A 14,840-nucleotide genomic window follows, 5' to 3' on the forward strand; every position below is an offset into this window, starting at 1 on the left:
GCTCCATTTCTGTTGCTATGGACACTTGTAGTTCCACAAATTCAGGTAATGTTTTTGGTTCTAGGAATGTACCATGCTGTTTTTCTTCTCCCTATCTTTGCCTATGCTCTTTCTACCTAAAATGGGTTCCTCATTCCCTATCACTTCTAATGCTATTAATCTAATAATCTCTCCAGACCCAGTTCCATGCACATCTTTCCCAGATACTCTCATTGACAATGTTAAAGATGCTGGTACAAGCAGGGCTAAATGTTAAAATGAACAATAATATATGGTTTGGGGTGCTATTTTAGACTGGGTGAGGAGTGGGCATCTGAGCTGAGATCTGAAAGGAAGTGGAGTCAGGGAAATAGTGTTCCAGGGAGAAGGAAATCAAATCCAAAATAGGCCCTGGAGTGAGAATAAATGTAATCTGTTGAAGAATAGAACGAAAGACAATATGTCTGCAAATGAGTGGGCAGAGGGAAGAGTGGATGGGAGATGAGCTTTGAGGACCAGATTGTGTAATGCTTTGTAGCATGTAAAGGAGATTGGATTTTATTCCAAGTGGGATGTGGTGTTACTATAGAGTTGTAAAGACAGTTTTATTTAAGTATAATTTAATACAATAAATTGCACATATTTAAAGGACACAATGTGATATATTTTAGCATATGTATATACCTATTACACCATCACCACAATCCACAACCAAGATAGTGAACATATCTGCCACCTCTTTGTAATCCCCTCCTCAAACCCATCTCCTCCTCTAACCTCCTCTCCCAGCACCCCCATCCACAGCCAACCACTCACCTGCTCTCTGTCACTTTAGATTAATATGCAATATCTAGAATTTTTTATATAAAGAGACACACAATGTACTCCTTTATGTGTGGCCTTTTTCACCAAGCAAGACTACTTTGAGATACATCTATGTGGTGGCATACATCAATAGTTATTTCTTTGTGTTGCTGGGTAGTATATGCTGGTACCATAGAATTATGGTATGGATATGCAACAGTTTATCCTTTTACCTGTTGATGGACATCTGAGATGTTCACAGTATTTGGCTCTTACAAATAAAGTTGCTGTGAATATGCTTTACAATTTTTTTGCATGGACATATGCTTTCATGTTTCTTTGGTAAGTAACTATGAGTGGAATGCTTGGGCCATATGACAGGTGTGTGCCCAACTTTTAAAATACCTACCAAAGTAGCTGTACCATTTTACATTCTCATCAGCAGTGATGAGAGTTTGAGTTCTTCCGTAGACTTCCCCACATTTAATGTGATCAACCTTTTAAATTTTAGTCTTTCTAATAGGCATATGTATCTCACTGTGATTTTTATTAGCATTTCCCTTATAACTGATGATGTTGAACGTCCTTTCATGTGTTTATGGAAATACACGTATTGTCTTTGCTGTGATGCATATTCAGAGTCTTTGCCCATTTTTAAAGCATTTTTTTAATTACAAATCCTGTATCATATAATATTTGAAGATATTTTCTCTCAGTTTGTAGGGTGTCTTTTCATCCTCTTAACAGTGTTTTTCAATGAGTATGTGGTTTTAATTCTGATGGTGCCCAAATTATCAATGTGTTATTTTATTGTGTTGCATTAAAAAGTTTACTTAGGCCATAACAGTTTCTCCTATGTTTTCTTTTAAATTTTATGTTGTTTTAAGTTTTACATTTAGATATATGATCCATTTTGAGTTAGTTTTTGTATATAGTGGGCATTATGTATTAAAGTTTTTTCGCATAAAATATCCAGTTCTTTCATCACATTGGAAAGATGATCTATTCTCCACTGAACTGTTCTGCACTCTTGTTAAAAATCACTTGCTCACATATGTACCAATCTGTTTCTGACTATTCTCTTCAATTGGTCTTGATACCAACACATTGGTCTTAACACCAATACAATAAGTCTTAGTTATTTAAACTTTATATGAAGTCTTGATAGCAAACTGAATTAATTCTCCAATTTTTTAAAGTTGTTTTGGTTATTTTAGGTCCTTGGAACTTCGTTGTGAATTTTAGTATCAGTTTGTCAATTTCTATACAAAAGCATGCTGAGATATTGACTGTGATTTCATTGAATCTATAGATCAGTTTAGGGAGAATTAAAATGTTAGTAATGAGTCTTCTGAACCACAAACCTAGTATATTTCTCCATTCATTCAGGTCTTTAAAAATTTTTCTTGATGATATCTTATAGTTTTCCATGCAAGCATGTTTGTTTTCTATGCCACACATCAAAGTACTACAAACGTAACAACTTAAAACAACACACATTTATTATCTGGTAAAAGGAACCTAGGTACAGTTTAGTTGGGAAATCTGGTCAGGGGTTCCCAAGGTTGTGTGTTTGGGCTGCGGTCTCATCTGAGGTTCTAGTGTCTCTTCTAAGCTTAGCTCATTGTTCTCCGTGTTCCTTTTATTGCAGTTGTGGAAATCATGGTGACTTACTTCTCAGGGCCAGCAAGGAAGAGGGGAGAAAGAGAAAGAGATAGATATACAGAGAGAGAGAGACCAGCTTTTAAACTACTCACCTGAGTAGGTCAGGCCCATTTAGGATAGTCTCCTTTTTGATTAATTTAGCCAACTCATTAGTGACTTTAAATCCATCCGAAAAGTCCCTTCCCCTTTGTCATATCCTATTCGTTAGAAGCCACTTGGAGGTCCTGCCCACACTCAAGGGGAGGGAATTATACAAAGTCATGGCTGACTGGGGATAATTTTAGAATTACTCCTACTGTGACAGGACTTTCACTTTTTGACATATTTATCCTAAAGCAGTTCATATTCTTTTGACGTTATTGTGAATGGCATTTAAAGATTAATTTCTAATAGTCTGTTGTTAGCATACAGAAACAAAATTGAGTTTTGTCTGTTGCTCTTGTATTCTGTAACCTTGACAAACTGATTTGTCTAAGCCTCAGTGATTTCATATTTAGGATGATAATGACAGCACATAGTTGTTAGGGTCATTTGAAGAATTTGATGTAATGGAGTCTGACACATTATAAATACTCAATAAATGTTAACTATGACGATGATTAACTTTGAGTTTATTTTTGTGTGTTTTTCTCTCTTTGTAGACTGTGACCTCCTTAAAGGTAGGGACTAAATTGAATTCATTTTTGGATAGTACCTACTTACCACATTACTAGGTGCTCAATAAACATTTAGTATTTGTTAACTGAATGGTAGTGCAAATGAAGGGAAGGATATTGAAGGAAGAGATATTAAATAAACAGAATAAACAAAAAACATTCAGCTTTGGTATGAGAATAGTATGGAAGGGGTGGAGTAGGTGAGATTGAGTCCTAAGTTTCTGGCTTGAGTGATTGGTGAATGAGAGCTCTGTTGACCTTCAGGAAGGGGAAACTAAAAGTTTTTGGGAAAGAATAAAGCATTTAATTAGAACTCATGAATTGAAAATGACAACAGTGCATCTAAGTGTTGATATAACGAAGGTTTTGGCAATGCACACACACACACACCCACACACACATTTAAGTCGAGCTCTTTTGATACTGTAATTTGGATCCACTCTTGAGAACTTTGATCACAGCTGTTTAGAAAGATCAATTAAATGAATTATAGTAGAAGATTATTTACAAATAACATAATTTTAATGGATAAATCTAGAAAAGCATTGTAATGATTGAAAATGATTTGTGGTCTTTGCATAAGATTCTTATTATTGGAGTTATTTTTCAGGCAAATACCTAGTCATATCAACAAGCTGGCAGAGGCCAGGACAGGTAATTGCTACCTGTTCTTTCTGGAAAGGCAAGAGTGAGACCATATCCTAAAGATTTATATGGGTTTTTCTAAAGTATTTTTCTTTCTTTCTTCTTTTAAATCATTGTGTTCCTTTGATGTTAAGAGGTCTCAGTCCCTGATATCTGGTCTTGGAATGTCAGGTCTTGAACATTTCAGAGAAATGATTCTACTGCGTATAATGAAGTCAAAGTCAGGACAGATGCTCTATGGCTGAATGGATCTGGTTGTCTGAGGGTGGAGACCAGCTTCCAGTGTATTGACTGGGACTCTATGTGGTCTTGAGGGTCTGAGAGAATGAGAGGGCAGGTGATGGTGCCTGGGAGACCTCTCACCACAGTTGAAGTGAAATGTGGTTGTTAAATTTTCAAAAACCTTAAAGTTGCCTTTATAACTGAGATCTCCTACGAGGTTTATTCCTTTGGACTTCTCAAAGGGAATTCAAGGCAGGTAATGGAGATCACTCTCACAAAGGTAACGTGGGTTCTTTTGGGATGCTGGGAACATCTGGTGGCAGGAATACAAACAGTGAGGACAATGGGTGTTCCAATAACACACAAAAGGCTGCAACGTGCTTTGATCCAGATTATTTTAAAGAGTGCTACAAATGCCATTGCTGTAAATGAACTGAGGATGCAAGGTTTCTTCATTCTGGCTGGACTGCATCTGGCTGGGATTCCATATGTTTTCAGCTATTGCTCATGGTGAGTGATTTACAGGATGGCTGCATTCAAGATAGAGAAAGGGAGCAAGGAAGTGACATGTGCTTTTAGGGTAGGACAATGATTGTGATCTGAAAAAGGCCTATTATACTTATGTCACTTTTTCTTTCAAGTCCCAGTTTTGCTTGCAGAAAGAAAGATGTCTGATAATAAACACCTTTTAAAATGACTTAAACAAGGCTATTCTAGCAATACAATCATGGCAGACCTGGCTCTGTCATCCTTTCTGCTTACATATCTGCAATCCCTGAAATTATAGGTCATGTTGAAAGCAATGCTATCATTGTGAATATTTCATCTGTGCATAAGAGCAGGTCAATGTTTGAAATGAAGTGTCTTTCATTCTATTCTTGCACAAATGAACCTCATCATTAAAAGAGTAACTTAAATTGCATTTGTTAATTTTGTGCTAATCTTCTCTTTGGAGGTGGGACAGTTCTACTTGTTAACATCAGCCATTATAAGAATGAGACTCCCAGTCCTGTCCCTTCACACAGGTCTCACCTGAAGTTGATGAGGACAAGGGGGTTGTGTCATGTAGCTGGGATCCAGGCACTCAGACTGAACAAAGCTCTGATGTTTTGATGCATGGCATCTGTGGCTGGCCTGGTGCTGATGTCCAACAAGGAAAAGGGAGAGAAGGGAGAGTCTGAGAGGCTCACGTGGGAGGTTTACTTGGACCAGACTTGGAGGTGGCATCTTCACTTTCACCATGTCCTGTAAGCCTGGATCTCATCCCTGGACACCTGGATGCTGCGGTCCCTAGGGCATGTCATCACTTTTCAGCAACATCTCTTCTCTGTAGAAGTTGGAGGACTGGCCATCTCAGCCATCAGTGTCATGTCAGATGAGCAAATAAGTATGTAGGTAAATTGAAGGAGATGCAACAATTCATGCATAAAACTATAGAAATTCATCTAAATTTTAATATTGGTTGCAACTAAAAAATGAAAATATGAGTAAAGGCTTATTTATTATAAGATGTTTCTCAAATTGTCTTTAATGAGCACTTATTATATTTATAATAAAAAGTAGTCAATGTTTTATAAAGTGTACTAACCTGTTTCTTGTTGAAGTCAGAGCATGTGTAATATGCACTGTAACTTAGACTTTTTCATATGTAAATTAGGTAAAAATGCTAACTACTCTTTACGGTTATCCATTTGGATATCTTTGTATAAAAATAATTTGCTGCAAAATTGGCATAAAAGTGAATAAATTTTATAAACAAATTTATATTTAAGAATAATATGTGAAATATCTCTTCTAATATGCAGAAATCTCTAGATTATTGTGTAAATATTTATTTTCATTGTGTTAGTTGCCTTAGAAGCTCATAGGAAGGAACCATACATTTAATTTGTAGTCCCAGAAGGTAAGATGAGAGATTTTCTTTTAAAAATTTATGTTCTGAGACAGGGTCTTACTCTGTTGCTCAGGCTGGAGCGCAGTGGTGTGATTTCTGCTTATTGAAGCCTCCATCTCCTGAGCTCAGGTTATCCTCCCACCTCAGCCTCCCAAGTAGCTGGGCTTACAGCCATGTGTCACCATGCCTGGCTAATTTTTGTATTTTTAGTAGAGACAGGGTTTTGACATTTTGCCTAGGCTGATCTTGAACTCCTGACCTCAAGTGATCTGCCCACCTCAGCCTCCCAAAGTGCTGGAATTACAGGCATGAGCCATTGCGCCTGGCCGAGAGATGTTTTAAGTTTATGTTGAAACAGTTTAATGATGCCTCCAAGTTAACTTGACCTTGCTGGGAGGCCTTCTCTCTCTCTTCCCCCTTCCTTCTTTCTCTTACACACACACCATTGTTTTTCAGTGTTGATAGTACTTTCTGATGACAGGATTTGCTTCTGGATGGTATCTTTGGAATGCATTATCTTGATGTTCTGTCTTATATGTTTAAAATACCATGACCAAACAACTCACTTCCCAGTGAGCACGGTGCCTCTCTTATTTTCGACCGGTGCTCTCTCCATGGGAACCTGTCCAGCACTGTGAGGCACTGTGACCCCTGATGCTGGGTTTTGTCTCTTCATGGAGTACCTTCTGCTTCTAAGTTTCCTCAGCCTGGCTGGTATGGAGAAGGATGGATCCTTTCCCTTGTATTAAAGCTATGTATGGCTAGGGTGTAGGTAGGGTGGGGATAGAAGGGAATTCAAATTTGTTTTAATGATACCTGAGATTTGTTTTAATCGAGTATGATAAAACATGCAGCCAGTCCTTTATACAAAAATTAGCTGGATGTGGTGGCCCTCCCTCCATGGGGGCGCACATGGGGAAGCACCGAGGCGAGGTGAGCAGGTGGAGAGAGGGGGCTGCCGGCGGCAGCCTTTACTGTGCTGTTCTGGGAAGGAATGGGTGAGCAGGTTTAGCATTTGCTGGTTTGAATCATTTCAGTGGGCTCTAGGACTTAGGGGTTGTTCCTAGATATCTTGTCCCTGGTCTGGGGTGACTAGAGCAGGGGGACAGGAGCCAGAGTGTAAGAGCCACATAGAGAAGGTGGTGAGAGTGGGCTCTGGATTGGTTTCTTTGTGTTTGAAAGGCGTGCTCCTAGGTGAGCTATTTGCTTTCTCTAGGAGTGCAAACTCTGGGAGGGGCAGCGTCTCCAGGGTCAACAAGGCCCTAAATGCTAAAGAATCAAGAACACAGAAAATAAGAAAATGTAATTAATACAAAGTCTGATACTGCACTTCAGTACTTTCACTCCAGTGGAGTAGATAGAATATAGAAGCCAACCAGAGGTAACCTGCTCAAATTACTTTTATTTATAGCACAATTACTGGACAAACAGAACATTATCTAATGCATAACTGTTAAATCTATCTCAACTAGGCCTTCCTATGGATACACCTCTCTCTCTCTTTCTCTCTCTCTCTCTCTCACATACACACACACAGAGTTCTTTAAAAATATTTTTGTATATTTTTACTTTTATAGATTTAGGGGGTACAATTGCAGTTTTGTTACATGGGTATATTGTGTAGTGGTGAAGTCTGGGTTTTTAGTGTAAGTATCATCCAAATAGTGTATGTATGCATGAGGTAATTTCTAATGGATGGATACACTATTAGGATGATAGTTACACTAAGATGGCTGAGCATAACACCCACTGGAGACTCAGAAAAATGGGTGGGTGGGAGTGGAGTGAGGGATGAGAAATTACCTAATGGAGCACCAGTGACTATTATTCCACAGTCAATGTCCATGTGTTCACACTGTTTAGCTCCCAGTTATAAGTGAAAATATGTGGTATGACTTTCTATTTCTGAGTTATTTCACTTAGTGGCCTCTAGTTCCATTCATGTTGCTGCAAAAGACATAGTTTCATTCTTTTTCATGGCTGTTTAGTATGCCGTGGTATATATGTACCACATTTTCTTTATCCAGTCATTGGCTGATGGGCACTTAGGTTGGTTCCATATCTTTGCAATTGTAAATAGTGTTGCAATAATCATATGAGTGCAGGTATGTTTTTGATATAATGATTTCTTTTTTCGGGGGCAGATACCTAGTGGTGGGATTGCTGAGTCAAATGGTGGTTCTATTTTAATTCTTTGAGAACTCTCCATAATGTTTTCCATAGAAATTGTACTAATTTATAGTCCCATCAATAGTGTTTAAGCATTCCATTTGCTTGACATCGACACCAACATCTGCTGTTTTTCTGACCTTTTAATAATAGCCAGCCATTCTGACCAGTGTAAGGTGGTATCTCATTGTGGTTTTAATTTGCATCTTTCTGATGATTAGTGATGTTGAGCACTTTTCATGTGCTTGTTGGTCACACACAGATTTCTATGGGAGAGGCATGGAAGCTGTGGCCGTAACATCTAGGTGCGAGTCTGCCTCGATGGGCCCTGAGGCACCCTCTGGGTGCAGAGACTCCCTCTTCTGGTGACCACGGGTACCATCATTGTCAAATGAATCCTGTGCAAGAGCAAGTGTCTGAGTGAGGGCCTAGTGTCTGGCCAGAGACTGGATTTGGAGCATGAGGAGAAACCAGCGATCTGACAGGAACACAGCATCACTGAATTATGCAAGTTCAGCATTTTTATACGACGTGAACCCAATGTTGATCTCAGATATGATGAGTGCATGCTGTGCCTGCTTACATGCATGTGATACTAGGTTTCCCATGTTTGTAAGCTACGCACGCTATCATGTGCATCCTCATGAGATGGGGCAGCCCTCACCAGGTGTGACTGCTGTCGTGTACTGGCATGATAAAAAGCTGTGGCCAGCCCTGGGAGTCAGAGACGTAACTCAAATGCATGTGCACTCTACACCTGGCTTTGCGTTTCCAAGTGCAGAGACCTCCACTGCAGGGACATTCCTTTCCCCTTCTTCCTCCCCAGTGAAGGATTGATTTGCCTGATTGGCCGCTGACCTTCCTCCCTGACTGGGTGCAGCTAATCTATGAACAATCTGAAAGCACTGGAGGTTTGTTCCCCTCTCTCTTCCCGCAGTCCTGGCTGGGCACTCTGGTTGTGTGGTCCCCTGATTTCCTCCCAGGCCCCTGGGACACACACATAGAACCACACCCTCACATCAATTCATCAGTAATGAAGGTGCCATTATGACCTCCATCTAGTGAGTGTCCAGGTGCCTCCTTTCTCAATGGTTACAAATGACACTGGAGAAGAAAGAAATGCTGTTTGCTGTCCCCCATCCTCTAGCATCACCTGCGCATGTCCACACATGTAGTGGGATGCAGAGTGCTCTGGGTAGGCCAATCAGAGGCTCGGGTCTGCTCCATGGTCCCAGGTATTCCCTGAACCTGTTGGTGGTCTCCTCGTTTGTTGAGTGGATGGCTTCGTCTGAAGGAATCTGTGACGATGTGTAGTTTCTGCCTGCGCTTCTTACCCCAGTTGTAGAGACACTTGGAGGCCTCTCCCTGTGCCTCAACTTTGCCTCCTTTGTGCTCCCTGGGGACTTGCTGAGCAGGATAATTTTATGCATGAAGGTTGAGGGTTTCCACCCAGTGAGACTGGGGCCTGGCAATCATCTAAGCTCAAGATGCAGGAATGGGTTTCAGAAGCTCCCTTAACCACCTGAAATTGTGTGAGAAACAGTGTACATGAGGATTTTGGGTGTGTGAGGGAATGATTTTGCAGGTCCTCTGAGGTTCCCTGGCTTCCCAAATGGGAGGAACAGCTGCTGTGGAGGACTCCAGGATAATGTGACCTGCATGGGGAATCGAGAAGCACAGGCAACTGGGATTGGCCATGTCACTGGGTGCCCTCCTGTCTCATCTAGTGACAAATGCAACCACAGCCTGAGGAAGTTTAATACCATCTCATCATGATATGCAGTCATTCTCCATTTTTCCACCTATTTAGTTGGACTTTAAGGATAAAGAGAAGATGCTAAATAAGACAGCTGAGATTTGAGACGAAGGTATCATGGTGGATTCTAATATCAAAACAGAAAATGATGATACTCTCAAAAGGATTAAGAAAAACCTTAAATTTTTGGTGGCTCATACCTGTAATCCCAGCACTTTGGGAGGCCAAGGTGCGCAGATCACTTGAGGTCAGGAGCTCAAGACCAGCCTGGTCAACATGGTGAAACCCCGTCTCTACTGAAAATACAAAAAACTATCTGGGCGTTGTGGTGGGTGCCTGTAATCCCAGCTACTCAGGAGGCTGAGGCAGGAGAATCATTTGAACCTGGGAGGTGGAAGTTGCAGTGAGCCAAAACCGCACCACTACACTTCAGCCTAGATGACAGAGCAAGACTCTGTCTCAAAATAATAATAATAATTATAATAAAAAGAAAAATCTTAGATTTTATTCTTATGTAGAAGTCTTTGTAGAGCAAATGCACCAGATAGTTCTCCATCTAATTTTGGACTGTGTGGGCATACTCTACTTTTTATATTACTTGCCAATCTTGTTCTAGTTCAGAGACTCTAAAAGGATTGTCTTTTATGACAAGCCAGTTTAAAGTCTATAGTCAAACCTTTTTCTACTTCATTGAACTTTAGAAATTCCTGTTGTTCTACACCTCTGTCTTATTTCTCTTGCCATTTCTGTTTATATTGGTCTCAGGAGTGACCTTATGTGACACATTATCCAAAGCCTCTGTGTTCATGAACTATATAATTGTAAGAAAAATGGTTATCCTGCTTTTGAACTATATGGGCTTTCAACTTGACATCCACCCAATCAGTGAATTCAGATTCTATTAATTCAGAGCAATAAATGATGTCAAGAAAAAAGAAGTGGTTATAACTGAGCAAAATATTTTACTAGCAAAGGAAACAATCCTAATGGGGACATTTGCATGTTCAGTCAAGGTGTAATTAAATGCCTGCAGAAAAATAACTGAAAATCATACCTGTCTCAGTGCTTTTAGACAGGGCTATAATGTACATTGATTTTGTTTCTTGATGATGAATTAGTCTTTGAGTTTCTGAGAGTTGAATTTGTGAATGCAGAAACACCAACATATTTGCTACTTAGATGAGGATCAAGAAATTGTCTTCAGCTCCGCATCAGTTTTGGTAGAAGCAAAAATTGCACCAAAGAGATGCGTAGAAAAGTTATTTCAATAATCTAGACATTTATTTTTCCCTCACAAAACAGCCCAGAGCAAACCAGATAGCCCAGGGTAAATTAAGTGGCGTTGCTCCCTGAGGCCTCCTTGTTACCAGGTTTCTTAGGTGGTTCTGCCATCCTCAACAAGTAGATATCTCAGGGTCCAGGCAGTCTTCTTTAGCAGTCGCCATTTTCCAGCCAGTGAAAAGCGGGAAAGAGAAAGTGGATGTAAGCAGCTTCCTAGTGTGATGCCGAAGTTGCACATAACTTGCTGCCTGCCTTTATTAACTAAGTAGCAGTCATGTGGCCACACCGATGTGCAAGGAAGGCTGAGAAATGTCTACATTTTATAGGTCAGGAAACCCATAGATGATAAATCAAAGGCTTTATATTATAAAATAGTAACATCTTATTGTATGACTCTTGGTTCAGAGTTCTTCCATTACACTAATCAACAGTCATTATTACGCTCTTTTAGAGAGCTATCTAAGGAGAACACAAACTCCTTAGATAATTTGTGCATCCTTCAGCTGGCAGCTCATAAGGGGCCATCTTTATGATGCCTTCCCTGACTACTGAAAGATTGCAGTGTTCCTTGGGCTCTCCCTGAAGCTCATTTCCCGCTAATGTCTCATGGGTGGGGTAAGCCAGAGACACATATCGTGGTAGTTCTCAAAGTTCCTGGTCTCAGATCCTCTTTACATTTTTAAAAATTGTTGAGGGCACAAAGACCTTGGGTTTATGTGGGTGATATCTATATTTTCCAAGTTAGGAAATAAATCTAAGAAGGTTAAAAATATGTATTTATTAAATCCATTTAAAAATGAAAATGACAATTATATGACATAAAACTAATGTCTTTTAATAAAAATACTATAGGCCAGGCGCGGTGGCTCACGCCTGCAATCCCAGCACTTTGGGAGGCCGAGGCAGGTGGATCACCTGAGGTCAGGAGTTCGAGACCAGCCTGGCCAGCATGGCAAAACCCCATCTCTACTAAAAATACAAAAATTAGCGGGGCATGGTGGCGGGTGACTATAGTTCTAGCTACTCGGGAGGCTGAGGCAGGAGAATCGCTTGAACTTGGGAGGCAGCGGTTGCAGTGAGCTGAGATCGCGTCACTGCACTCCAGCCTGGGCGAAAGAGTGAGACTGTCTCCACATACAAAAACAAAAACAAACGCTATAATTTCTCAAACAAAACAAAACAAAAAGAAATGGAAAAAGTGGCATGTGTTACTTTTTTTGTGGTTGTGATATACTTTTTCTAATTAATGTCTGGCATAATAGGAAAGCAGTTGGATTCTCATATCTATTTCTGCATTTAGTCTGCTACAATGTGCTGTTTTGATTGAAGTACATAAAGAAAACCCAGTCTCACACATATATGCAGTTAGAAAATGGACATATTAATATCAATAGCCTTTTCAGAAAATTGTGGATATTTGTCTTTGATACTATACCAGATTGGGCCAGTGACAGTTTCTTAAAGGCTAATTGCAGCATGAAGTCTGAAACCCTGCCACTATCATTTTATACTCCATAACATTCAAATCCAATGGGTTATCTCACTTTGGATGGAGCTTTATAACCCATGTGTGCTTTTGAACCTTCATGCATTGGTTATTTGGAAAACATTGGTTCACCAAGTTATGCAGATCTTCCAAATGTCAATGCATTTCATTATGTGGTATCAAAAAATTATATTGTTAGAAGGACTACTGACTTCGCCATGAAAATCTTTATTTTGGAATGTTCTAAAATTTAAGTTTTGGCTTGAAAGGTTGGATTTTATATCAGCAAGAAATACTGTCCATTGTTTTCCTTGAAGTGATAAGCTCTCTTGGTTCATCTTGGAAAAAAATATCTCTTAAAGACCCAACTCTGAATAGCCATAGGTAGTTTGCAATATTTCTTTAAGTAAAAATGGTGTTGTATGAAAGAAGTGGTTAGTACAGCTTGAGACTCAAATGATCACATGTTTTTTTCTGTGGTACAACCATTAAACTTTCCTGTGCAGCTGAAGTGCCTCATACATACTTCCTATTTTGTCACAGAGAATATTACAAAGATGTGTACTCAAAGGTTGAGACTTAAAGTTAATAATTGTTACAGCTTCATCAATAAAGTGAAGTGCTTAAGTAGAACTGGCTTTTTTTAAACCTCAGTTTTGAGCTCACTGACTTCTAGCACCGTTTGGTGTCATTGTCTGATTCCTGCTAAACACCAGCAGTTTAACCCAGCATCAGTGCAAATGTCAGAAGAAGAACGAGATCACGTCCTTTGCAGGAGCATGGTTGGAGCTGGAGCCCATTATCCTTCGCAAACTAACGCTGAACAGAAAACCTAATACCCCATGTTCTCACTTATAAATGGGAACTAAATGATGAGAACACATAGGCACAAAGAGGGGAACAACACACAATGGAGCCTTTTGAGGGCAGAGGGCGGGAGGAGGGAGAGGATCGGAAAAATAACTGTTGGGTACTAGGCTGAGTACCTGGGTGACCAAATAATGTGTACAACAAACCCTGGTGACATGAGTTTACCCGCGTAACAAACCTGCACATTTACCCCTGAAGCTAAACTAAAAGTGAAAAGAAAAGGAAATAGTTTTGATCTTGCAAGATGTCTTAAAGGGTCTCAGCACCCTCTAAGTGCTTGTGGAGTGGCCTGAGGGTTTTGGCACCCTGGTCCTGGAAGAAGGGGTGAGGAGAAGGGAGCTGCGGAATGGTCAAGAGGAAAGCCATGAACCCCGACTGACCCAAGCACAGGCGCTGTCTTAGCCTGTGCAAGCTGCCAGAATACCATAGTCTGCGTGGCTAAAACAGCCAGCATTTATTTTTCACAGGTCTGGAACCTGGGAAGTCCAAGATAGAGGCAGTGGGAGATTTGGGGTGTGGTGAGAACCTGCTTTCTGGTCATAGATGGTCACTTTCCTGCTTTATCCTCACATGGCAGAAAAGAAGAGGTGTCTCTGGGGTCCCTTTTATAAGGGCACTAATCCCATCCATGAGGGCTTCACCCGCAGGATCTAATCACTTCCCAAAGGCCCCACCTTTTAATACTATCGCATGGAGGGTTAGGATTCTGACATTTGAATTTTGGCAGGACACAAACATTCAGTCCATGCAGACGCCGAATGCACAAGCAGGTGCTGTGGGCAGAGCTGGAGATGACAGTAGGGAGTAGCCTCTGATAAGCCAAGGGCAGCAGGCTGTAGTTGAAAAGAGAGGGTATCAAAGACAGCAGAGTTTAGTGAGAAACAGCTGGCTGAGAGCAGGCAGGACGGATTATATAGCTGGCAAGTGACCGCTTCACTGAGCCGACTTCAGTTTGCAGGAGTGGCTGTAGGTGGTAATAGCGGTGAGTGGGTGCAAAGCTCTTATGTTTCTAATCCCGCAGTGTGCTCAGTATTGTATTGTCCTTTTTCTGTGCGCATCTAGGCTCTCCCCTCTCGCTGGTAGGTGCTGGAGGGCAGGACCCATAACTAGTTATCGCCTGGCCCAAAGTAGCTGCTTGATAGGAGTTTTCAGAATGAATAAAGATATAGACAACATTGTTTATTATAAACGATGATGAGTTCAGCTTAGCAGGACTGGCTATTAAAGAATAATGAAATAGAACCGATTCAGGCAGAGAGGTGTGAAGAGAAAACTACACTGTGTCGGGCTAAAGGAGAAGCACAGTCTGCGTGGACAGCAGTCAAATCTGCAAGGTGACCCATTTCACTTCCTACCATCCTTAGCGTTTCTCTCTTTCACCAACTCTGGTCTTGTATTTTTTTTTTTTTTTTT

Source organism: Colobus angolensis, unplaced genomic scaffold, assembly GCF_000951035.1.
Source record: "Colobus angolensis palliatus isolate OR3802 unplaced genomic scaffold, Cang.pa_1.0 Scaffold166, whole genome shotgun sequence".
Taxonomy (NCBI): domain Eukaryota; kingdom Metazoa; phylum Chordata; class Mammalia; order Primates; family Cercopithecidae; genus Colobus; species Colobus angolensis.